This window comes from Nomascus leucogenys, chromosome 12 (genome assembly GCF_006542625.1).
Source record: "Nomascus leucogenys isolate Asia chromosome 12, Asia_NLE_v1, whole genome shotgun sequence".
Taxonomy (NCBI): domain Eukaryota; kingdom Metazoa; phylum Chordata; class Mammalia; order Primates; family Hylobatidae; genus Nomascus; species Nomascus leucogenys.
The window spans coordinates 43706231-43716761 of record NC_044392.1 but is presented as its reverse complement, the minus strand read 5'-3'; positions in this window follow the sequence as shown (position 1 = coordinate 43716761).

The following is a 10531-nucleotide window of genomic DNA, read 5'->3' as shown; positions in this document are numbered from 1 at the left end:
TCCTTTTTCTCCTTGCCTTGTGACCTTGCATCTTTCAGCTGCCTTCATTTGTCCCAGGAGGAGCAAGGGTATAAAATGGCAGTCAAGAACCTGATCTGTAGAATCCCATACATCTGGATGAAATCTTGACTTCACCTCTTGCTAGTTGGGTGACTCTGGTCAAGTACTTAGCCTCTTTCACACTGGTTAAAAGGAGATAAAAATAATGTCCAGCTGAAGTGGATGTTGATATTGATGTTTGTATGAATACATTAATGACATAGAACTCTCAGCTCAGTCCCTGTGCTGAGAACTATTCTGTAATACTAGAAGTAACAAGTATAATGAACTAGAAAGCACTTTATAATTGACATAATATCCTACCAACATTTTTATATTCCTTATAACACTGGAAAATAGTATTTAGCATGAGTTTAGAACTCCAATATTTATTGACTGACTAAGGATTGAGGGGAAGTTGAAATCATATTGCCTGTTTTCTTGTTTCTACCATAAGTTTTGTTGAATGAATAGATTTCAATTAGCAAAATAAAATTTCACATTTATGATGTTATACAAGATTTCCAAACACAAAAATCATATTTATTTACAACTACTGTGTAAATGTTTAAGTTTATGTCAGTCAAGTACTATTTTTGTTGTTGTATTTAAGTCACTGACAGAAATATTTCAGTTGTTGTTGCCAGAAGTGTGGTTTGTACTTTGAAACATCAGCCAGGAAGTATATATACCACGATTTATTAAGCAATTGCTTGACTAACCAGGAACTTTTAGATTTTATATTAATAAAGGACAAAAATAATTGTTTTCAATGAGAATGTAAGAAACTGAAAATTTGAAACTTTTCTAATTTTTTTTTGAAAAACATTTAAACCTTTACAGTTTAAAAAATAAATTTTCATTTTGGGGTAATTCTAGATTTATGTAAAATAGTAAGGATAATACAAAGAGTTCCCATATAGGAAGCCCTTACCTGTTTCAATTTCCCCTGCAGTTACCATTTCACATCATGGGGGTACATTTGTCAAAACTAAGAAACCAAGATTACTACATTACTATTAATTACAGGCTTTATCCAGCTTGTTTCAGTTTTCCATTGATACCTTTTTCCTCTTCTAGTATCCCCTCTAAGATACTACGTTATGTTTAGTTATCTTTGCTCACAGACATCTCTTCTCCATCTGTGAGTTTCTCAGTGTTTCCTTGTTTTTCATGGCCTTGACAGTTTTGAGGAGTACTGGTTAGGTAGTCTGTGGTGTCTTTCAACCTGGGTTTGTCTGATGTTTTGGTCATGATTAAACTGGGGTTATGAGTTTTCACAAAGAATACTGCAGCTGTAGATTGTCCTTCTCATCACATTGGGGGTATGGAATCTCAACATGACTTATCACTGGTAACGTAAATTGTGATCACTTGGTTAAGGTAGTGTTTGCCAGGTTTCTTCAATGTAAAATTACTGTTTGTCTTTTTCTATATTCTTTTGTTTGGGAGCAAGTCCAGTCCACAGTCAGGGTGAGAGGTGAAGTGGGGGGATTTGTCTCCTTGTTCTTATTTACTTATTCATGTATTCATCCATTCAATCATTTACTTATACCACTATGGATTTGTATATTTACTTTAAACTTTGGTAACAATATAATGCTTTATTTATTTTGTTGCTCAAATTGGTCCAGCTTTGGTGATTGGGAGCTCTTTCAGGTCATCTTCTTTGTGCCTTTGACAAACCCTCATCCTTTTCCTTGCTGGAACATTTCTGTACTCTCTGGCACTACGAGATGCTCCTGGCTCATCTTACATTTTCCTGCCCCAACTCTAGGATCAGCCACTTCTTCAAGGAGCCCCAATTCCTTTCAGTAGAGATTGATATTTAGAAACCAAGAGCTGAGTGCTGAGTATGGTCTTTACTACTACGGGAGAATCATACATTTTTAGCTATGTGACAGGGAGTCTGTGGTCTTGTCAGTGCTTTATGGGTGGGAAAAATACTGGAGAGATAAATTTGTTGTTCTTGTTATTAAAAGACTCTTCTCCCAAATCAGTGGCTATATACATAATGATTTCTATAGCCATTTGTTAGTGATGGAGGAACAGCCGCTTGGAGTAATCAACTTTGAACTTCAAAGAAAAGGCAGTGAATAAGCTCAATTGCATTTATTTGTAGGCTGGTGCCACCTAGAAGCCGCATTTTATTTTCCATGACTACAGATAGTAATATTTCTAGCCTTCAATGCTAAAATATAATCTCCTTTGTTTTAGAGACTTTTCCGAGATGATTTCTTGTTCTAAGTCGAGACTCTTCTATTTTCATGAACATACACATCTTTTTGCTCAAAAACTTGTCCAAAGTGAGAACAGAATCGCAGGTTGTTAGTGCCCTCTATTCCAGATTCATAGATCCATAGTTATGTAGTAGAGGGTGTGAAATGGACACCAGATTTGAACTGTAAGTCCTGGCTATGGTTTTGCTTCATCACTTACAAGTATGTAGCTCAAGGCAAATCCATTTTGTTACTTGGAGATGTTAACACGAAAACTTTCATTTCCCCAATATTTTTATTTCAAACAATTTTAAACCTTTCAAAAAATGGCAAGAATAGTACAATAAATGCTTACCTGCTCTTCACTGAGAGTTATCAGTTATTAACATTTAGCCATATTTGGTCAGCTTTTTCCTGAGGGTTGACCAAGGCAGTGCTGTTTGAGAGATGTGTCAGAAGCTTGGATGTGCAGGCTGGCTCGTTCCAATGTATTGTACTATGGGATGGAGCTGGGAGCAGGAAGAGAAGTAGGAAGCTTTAAGCTTGAAACAGGAGACCAGAGCCTGCTTTCCTTATCATGCCTTGTTCTAGTATAAAATTCCCATGATCTTAAAATGTTATATTTGAACCCAGATTTCTAGGTCATTATGAAGGTATAGTTGTCAAAGTAGGAGAATAAAACACACCTTATTAGCTTATTAGATTGATTTATAACTTTTTTTTTTTTTTTTTTGAGACAGAGTCTAGCTCTGTCGCCCAGGCTGGAGCGCAGTAGCGCGATCTCCGCTCACTCTAAGCTCCGCCTCCCGGGTTCCCGCCATTCTCCTGCCTCAGCCTCCCGAGTAGTGGGGACTACAGGCGCCCGCCACTACGCCCGGCTAATTTTTTATATTTTTAGTAGACACGGGGTTTCACCTGTATTAGCCAGGGTGATCTCGATCTCCTGACCTCGTGATCCGTCCGTCTCGGCCTCCCAAAGTGCTGGAATTACAGGCGTGAGCCACTGTGCCCGGCAGATTTATAACTTTTAAATCCTCAGATTTATACTAGGAAGACCTCAACTTGCACTGTTGCCGGGGCCTCTGCAAAAGTTAGGGAGGCACAGAACACCTACCTAGAAGGGGAAGGGAGATGCTACTTTTCCATTAATTCACTTTATGTAGAAACTGATTTTCTGCTACATTCATTTCTATTGGCCAAAACTGAGTTAATTTCTTGAAAAAGAATCACCAAAATAAAAGTTTTAAAATCATAACTTTTAGATTTAAAGATTTCTCAAACCGGGCAATTTATTAGACTGTATATTGAAGAATTTAAAAATTAGGTGCTAAAGTAAAATCACGCATCCACTGGTAAACAACATTAAGCTAAGCATTTTATGGCTTCCAAATTTTATCTACAACTACTCATTTTTAGCTGGAAATGCACATCACAAAAACATTCAACAGAGAAGTTTGCCTTAGAGAGGTGTATTTAAAAAAGTAAACTGGACGATGAGCTCCATTTCATGGGAGTGGAGGAAGTTTACATTTTACTGATTAACCCTGGTTTGATTACTTTTTGTAGATTGGTGCCCCAGCATCAGTTTTAATCTGATTCAGCCTATTTCAGAGGGTGCAAATTCAAAACCTATAGGAGCCAGATAGGCAATGTAGAATGAAGAAAGTAATGTGTAAGAAAAACTAACTGCCAAAATTTAATAAAATTTGATTATTTTTGCTGAACTATTGGATACGTATGTAACATAATACAAACATTTATTGGAGGTTATATTTTAAATCCACATTTGAAAAATACAAATTGGAATGCAGACACAATTAATTTTTAATTTTTCCTTTTATTATTTATTATTTCTGAACTGGGGACTAAAAAGTTGACATCTCTTCTTTTGCACCAAGAAATCAGTGGCAAAACTTAAATTTCACAGTTTATATGCAACACAGGATTCAGTTTTGTATCCTTTAGATGGTTGCAATATTTAGTTTTATTGTTTTATAAAGGCAAATTGCTGTTTGCAAATGTAGGCACTTTGCCCATGGATAGAAACTTTGCACAATAGTTTTATATTTAGGATAGCTTCTTCTGAGATATTTGTAGATTTCTGGCATTCCTACATTGCCATATTGTTTTTCAGTATTGTCTTCCCTACTTCTATAATTATTGCTATTTGTAACTCTTCAGCCCCGCTATCAATATTAATTGAAAAAAGCCAATTCAACCATGCTGGTTTATTTTTAGATTTTTACTTTCTGAATTCACTTTTCAATTCAGCAATTTAGGATATGTAATTCAATTCTTTTATTTCTGGAAACTGATTTCAGTGAATAGGATTATAATTTTCGGTAACTATTCATAAATGTTTATCTGAGAAAGATTCAAAGTGTTTAAATGGGTTGTATTGTTCAATAAAAAGGCCAAGTATTTGATCTAATCTTTGGTAAGGAGCCAAGACCAATATTGTTCATTGGGTGAAATGAAGGAGTTTTTTTTTTTTTCAATTCACCATGCCACAAGCAAGCCACCTAAAATTCATGTATAGCTGATCACCATACTTTGCATCTAATTCACTAAGTAAAGTGCTAACCCGTCTGTGCTTCTAACCTCAGGAATATATCTAATTCATGGTTTTAATTACTGAGTTTGAGATATGCTCTGTTTTTAACTCGTTAGTGCCGAGTGATTCTGGTGGATAATATAATAAGATTTAAGCTATCTGTCATTACAAAACATTACCATCTTCAATTTAAATTTCATAACAAGTTCAATGTTAGCACCCATCACAATAGGGTCACCTCTCTATTCTGTTTACTAATTTGTCCAGACTACATTCAACTCTTCAGGACCCATGGTAGATTATAAAAATGGCCACAAATTCTTCCCTTCCCTGAATCTATATATTTGCAATGTGACTTTGTAGCTATTTACATGGAGAAGTGGAATTTGTTTCTCTAGCTCTTGAATATGTTTTGGCCTGGTATCTTTGTGACATGATAAGCAATATGTCTTGGTCTCTGTCAATGGTAATCAAATTTGATGGGTAAAATCAATATCACTTGTTGTCATCATTTTTGTCTTGAGAACATCTGCAGGGCTGAAGTGGTGAGGAGACTCCTCCAATCCTCAATCTCTGGTCCCTTACCCACATGTCTTCTCCCCCTTGAGTCTAGTCCTGAAACATCAACCCAAAGGAAATAATTATCATTGCAGGTCACTGGCTACAGCTGGGCAACTAGGTGCTATCTAGGGCTGAGTGGACCCCTATGACAGCAAGAAAAATAAAACATGATATTTTGACTGAGACATAAATGAGAATGGGAGATAAACTGGGAAGAAAGAGGGTTGAGAGAGAAGATCTCAGAAAATCAGTAGTCAAGAAAAATAAAGGTCCTCTATGAGTAATGGGGTAATGTAATTTGTGTAGGGCTTTTCAGCATGGACATTTAGGTGGAGGAGAAACAGGAAGAGGGCAGAGGGTGGTGGAGGGAATACCTTAGCTGGAGGAGCAGACTGGCAACTGGACACTCACAACCACAATTCTCCACCTTGCTTGGCTTTAAAATTAATGATATCAGTAGGTTAAAAGTAAGAGAAGAGAAAAAAAGATATGCCATGCAAATCTTGATCAAAGTGATGTCACGAAGATGGCAGAATAGAAGGTATTCTCCTCATAGATAGGGGTTTGTAAAAGCCCAGTGGAGCTAAAGATCTAAGAAGGAAATTTTGAGAGTGCAGACAGATATCCAGGTGGCTGATCTGCCTTGCCAGTATTGCTTCTGGGTTCAAGCCCAGAAATAATCCAGTGCCCTAAGGGGGTTAATTACTTCTCTGTTTGGCTTTGAATTTGCAAGCAAAACTACCTGTCAAGGGTCTGAGAAGAAATTGTGCACACCAGTGCCTTGGCAGAAAGGTTCATCTGTTTGCTGATACCAATCTTGGCAGTGAAACTGAAAGTTGCCTGGTTGCCCTGCTACAGCCTTCTTCAGCTGAGGTCCCACATCAGAACTGCTTGTATAAGGACCCAGAGGAAGATTCACCCATACCTCATAGCCTGGGAGTTTAACCCTTACCAATGGGCTCCTTAGCCTCTATCCTATAGCAGATCCCAGGGGGGCCCAGTCTTAGCTCTGGTTCCTCTTGATACAGATGGGGAACTATCTCATCTGTTCTCAGACCTGCTAAAATATGCATATCTGACTGGATGAATGAGACAGGCTCTCCAGGCTCTATACTACAGAGGGTCCTGAGGGGTCTCAGTCTCAGCTCTGGCACCTCCTATTGCAATCTGGGAACTATCTCAGCTGTGCAGGAACTTGCTGGGAAAGGGATGCCAATCAAGGCCACCAGGGCAGACTTTTGGCCCAAGGCCCTGGCCAGTGTTTTCATGCAGCCCAGTACTTTCCTTGGGTCTTCTCCAGATCCACGTGGGCTGGAAAGCTGTATCAGAGTCCTCATGAGACTCACAGAAAGCCTGAGATTAGAAAATCTTCTTAGTGCTGAGACAACTGCAGTAGTCACACGGTCAGGGAACACAACCGTCAGAAAGCTTAGAATGCCTAGAAGGACCTCTGAAGAAGGACAGGCACACAAAAAGCCAGACTGTGAATAACAAGACACATACTTAACATCTTAATGTGCACACATTGTTGCACTTCCAGAAGTATCAAGAAACTTCAGAGAAATATGACCTCACCAATGAGACAAAATAAGACACCAGAAACTGATCCTAAAGTAATGGAGATGTGTGATTTCTAAGACAAAAAATCCCAAATAGCTATTTTAAGGAAACTCAAAAAACTCCAGGAAAACACAGAGAACCAATTCATAAATTTATCAGATAAATTTAACAGAGAGACTGAAATAATAACAAAAATCATAATCCCTGGAGCTGAAAATGCAATAAATGGAACAAAAAATGCAGTGGAGATTATCACAGAATTGATCAAACAGAATGATCAGTGAGCTTGAAGACAGTTTACTTGAAAGTACACAGTCAGAGGAGAAAAATGAAAGAATTAAAAGGAATAAACAAAGCGTATGGTATCTATGGGACAACATCAAAAGCAAATACTCAGGTTATTCAAGTGAAAAAGGGAACTGGAGAAAGGCAAAGTGGTATTATTATTGTGTTATTATAGTGTTATTATTTAAAGAAATAATAATGGAAGGGTTTTCAAACCTTGAAAAGCTAGATATAGATAAGTAATAGATGATGATGATAATTAGATAGATAGATCCAGATATTGATGTACCTATATATTCAGGTATAGGAAGGTCAAAGATTCCAATCAGATTCAGCCCAAATTATAATGCCACAAGACAAATTGTAACTGAAAAAGAAGATCCTGAAAGCAGTGAGAGAAGAATGCAAATAACATATGAGGGAAATTCAATACACCTGGCAGTAGACTTCTTAGCAGAAAGTCTACAAGCCAAAAGACAGTGGGATGATACATTCAGAGTGCTAAGTTGGGCGCGTGGGAACCCAAGAATACTGTGCCAAGCACAGTTATCCTTCAGGAATAAAGGAGACAAAGACTTTCCCAGAACCCCTTCTGGCCCCCCCAATAAGTAAAGAAATTTATCTGACCTTTCCTATAAGAAATGCTAAATTGTGATTGTTATAGTAACAATTTGTTAAGAGACAGATAATAGAAAAATAAAAATAGACTGTAACACCATAATAGTGGAGCGCTTCGACATCCCATTTATGGCCATATGCAGATCTTCCAGGCAGAAAATCAACAAAGAAACATCAGAGTTAAATATTTTCTAGGCCAATTGGACCTAACATGCATTTACAGAACATTTCACCCAACTGCTGCAAAATACAGATTTTTCTCACCAGCACATGAACATTCTACAGGATAGACCATATTTTAGATCACAAAACAAGTCTTAACAATTTTCAAAAAGTAAAATCATAGCAAGTATCTTTTCTGACCTCAATGGAATAAAACTAGAAATAACAAGAGAAACGAAACCCGCACAAATACCTGGATATTAGACAACGTGTTTCTGATAGATCAATGGTTCAATTAATAAATTAAGAAATTTAAACACTTATTGAAAAAAATGAAAATAGAAGCACCACATATTAGAATCTGTGTTATATAGCAAAAGGGGTACCAAGATTGAACCATAAAGAAACAGAAAACCAGAATAGATCAATAAGAGGTAATGAGATGGAAGCAGTAATAAAAATCCTCCCATCAAAGAAAATCAGAGGACCTGATGGATTTATTGCTGAATTCCACAAAACATTTGAAGAAGAACTAATACCAATTCTACTCAAACTATTTCAATAATCAAAGAGGAGGGAATACAACCAAACTCATTTTAGAAGGCCAGAAATACTCTGATATAAAAAACAGAAAAAGAAAGAACAAAAAAACTATAGGCCAACATCTCTGATGAACATAAATGCAAAATCCACAACAAAACACTAGCAAACAGAATTCAGCAACACATTAGAAAGATCATTCACCATAGTCAAATAGGATACATTCCAGGGATGCAAAGATATTTCACTATATGCAAATCAATAAACATGATAACGTTACATCAACAGAATGAAGGACAAAAAAAGTAGGATCATTACAATAGATGCCGAAAATCATCTGATAAAATTCAACACCTCTTCATGATAAAAACCCTGAACAAATTGGGTATAGAAGGAACATATTACAATGCAAAAAAGCCATATAACAAGGCTATAGCTAATATTAAACTGAACAAAAAAAATTGAAAGCCTTTCTACTAATATCTGGAGGCAGATAATGAAGCCTATATTCACCACTTTTAGTCAATATAGGACTGAAAGTTCTAACCAGAACAGTTAAGCAAGTGAATAAAAGAACGGGCATCCAAATTGAAAGAAGTTGAATCTCCCTTGTTTGCAGATAACCTGATCTTATATTAAGAAAAACCTAAAGACTCCACGAAAAAACTCTTAGAATTGATAAATGAGCTTAGTAAAGTTGCAGAATATAAAATTAACATATAAAAGTCAGTAGAATTTCTACCTGCTAATAGCATCCAATCTAAAAAATAAATTTTAAAAATCTCACTTAAAATAGACACAAAGAATATAAAATACCTAGAAATCAATTAAACCAAAGAAGTGAAAGATCTTCACAAGGAAAAATATAAAACACTGATGAAAAATCATTGAAGAGGGCACACAAAATGGAAAGATATTACATGCTCATGAATTGAAAGAATTAATCTTGTTACAATGTCTGTAGTGCTTGAAATGATCTACAAATTCAATGCAATTTCTATGAAAATACCAATGACATTTTTCACAGAAATATATAAAAACAATCCTCATCCTAGCAATCGGAGAAGAGAAAGAAATAACGGGCATCCAAATTGGAAAAGAGAAAGTCAAACTATTGCTGTTTGCCATATAATTGATACCAAGAAAACCCTAAATAGACTCATCTAAAAAGCTCTAGATCTGATAAACAAATTTAGTAAAGCCTCAGGTTACAAAATCAATGTACACAAATCAGTAGCACTGCTATACACCAACAATGTCCAACCTCAGAATCAAATCAAGAACTTGGTCCCTTTTATAACAAATACAAGAAATAAGTAAAACACCTAGAAATATACTTAACCAAGGAGATGAAAGGTCTCTACAAGGAAAACTACAAAACACTGCTGAAAGAAATAATAGAAGACAAAAACAAATGGAGACATATCCCATGCTTATACTTAGGAAGAATCAATACTATGAAATGACCATACTGTCCAAAGCAATCTACAGATTAAATGCAATTCCCATCAAACTACTATCACCATTTTTTCACAGAACTAGAAAAAAAAATCCTAAAATTCATATGGAATCAAAAAAGAGCCTGCATAGCCAGAGCAATACTAAGCAAAAAGAAGAAATACAGAGGCATCACCTTACCAGACTTCAAATTATACAAGGCAATAGTTACCAAAACAGCATGTTACTTGTATAAAAATGGCACATAGACCAATGGAACAGCATAGAGAACCCAGAAATAAAGCCAAATACAGCCCACCGATCTTCAATAAAGCAAACAAAAATATAAATTGGGGAAAGGATGACCATTCAATAAATGGTGCTGAGAAAATGGGCAAGCCACATGCAGAAGAATGAAACTGGATCTCTATCTCTCACCTTATACAAAAACCAACCCAAGATGGATGAAAGACTTAAATCTAAAACCTAAAACCATAAAAAATTCTAGAAGATAACATCAGAAAACCTCTTCTAGACATTAGCTTAGGCAAAGAAT